We start from the raw sequence: 1,697 nt of genomic DNA, 5'->3' as shown, positions 1-1,697 counted from the left end.
GTTTTTGTTAAAGTGTTTTGAGTGATGTATTTGTGTCATTCAAATAAATCTTACCTGTGCTTGCTATTTTATTCATCTCTGACATGTTTTCCCTACTGAGGATGACATTGTCGTTTTCTTTATTTTATTGTAATTACTCCACTCTGAGTGATAGCAATCTCTGCTCTACTGATGCAGTGAGCAAGCAACAACATCTCCAATGATCCCTTTCTCGCTTCAGATGTAAACAGTTGTCCGTAGGGTTATCTGTCATAGCTGTCAGATAGCAGATGCAGCCTTTGATAAATCATGTTCGGTGCTGAGAGTATCTACGTTTATCGAACCCAAGAAATCGTTGCCTCGGTCACGCCAGCTTCTGAATAAGATTAAATCTCACATAAGGTCACTAAACGGAGCTAAGCAAAGAATTTGAAAGTAGCTAACAATATTTATTCCCTGAGTATGTGTGATATCCATTAGAATTTGAACTAGGATTGCTATGATATGGTTTTATACGGATCTCTAATTTGACTGGACAAGGAGATCTTGATAAATAGGAAAAAAATAAAGTTACTACACATTTTATATAGCAGGCATTGCTGCAGCTGCATCTGTTTACTCCAGTGACAGTCCAAGACTGCACGATTGGGGACAGGCAATTGGGGATTTTTAAGAAAATGATTGTAAGGCAAACTTTGCATTGTGGGTAACTGTACAAGGCTAAAACCATAGGTTAGTTTATTTAGCTCAGGGCTGTCCAAACAGAGTTTAACTCCAACCCTAATTAAACACACCTGAAGCAACTAATCAGTATCTTATTAGGCATGTTCTAAACTTCCATGCAGGTGTGTTGAGAATCAAACGTGGAAAAGACGAGTGTTTCGAATCAGCTCTCGAAACTTGCTTCGCTTCAAACGATAGAACGGTACGGGACACGAGTAAACAGATCATCTCTTCATCCTACTGTAATTGCAAGCTTCAGCAAGGAAAAAAAAACACCAGAAGGTATGTTAAAAGATACAGTACAATTGAGATGCAGTTTTCTGATCACATAGCATAATCATCTAATCAGTCTCGTTAAGACCTTGATAAAAATCTTGAGATAACTTCACCTAACGTTATATTTAGTTAACCTCAGGAAAGTAATTTGTACATACAAAGTTATTATGACAGCGTCTGTGTATATATATATATATATATTATATAACAATGGAAGCAGAGGGGGAAAATTGCAGGCGACTGTATAGCCTACTGTTGATACAATGATCCCATCTTTGAGACATGGAAGCAAAGTCCAATAATGTTTATATGAAGACAGTGCCCCCCCAACAGTAATTTTTGCTTTTAAAATATGTTTTTAAAAGCTCAGTGTGATCAGCCATAGTATTTCACCTAGACATAATTAAAAGTGTCAGCAAAAAATTACCTAAAGCAAAAATTTTTTGCGGCACTGGCCAGATTACTGCTGCTGTATAATAACTAGGGTTTGAAGGGTGACATTTTTGGGCGAATTACTACACTTTGCAGACACGAATTGGAATCAATGTCCTAAAAACAGTTGTATCAGATGCACACTAAATAAAAACAGCCAAAGTGATTTAAGAAAAACTAGAAAAACTAAAAAGTGGCCATTTTAGCTCATTCAAAGCAGGCGAATCCAACCATGTTTCTGAATGAGTGTAAAAAAAATGACCTACAAAAGTAGGGACTGCCACAGA

The sequence above is a fragment of the Puntigrus tetrazona genome, chromosome 12 (assembly GCF_018831695.1).
Source record: "Puntigrus tetrazona isolate hp1 chromosome 12, ASM1883169v1, whole genome shotgun sequence".
Taxonomy (NCBI): Eukaryota; Metazoa; Chordata; class Actinopteri; order Cypriniformes; family Cyprinidae; genus Puntigrus; species Puntigrus tetrazona.
This window is presented reverse-complemented; position numbering follows the sequence as displayed.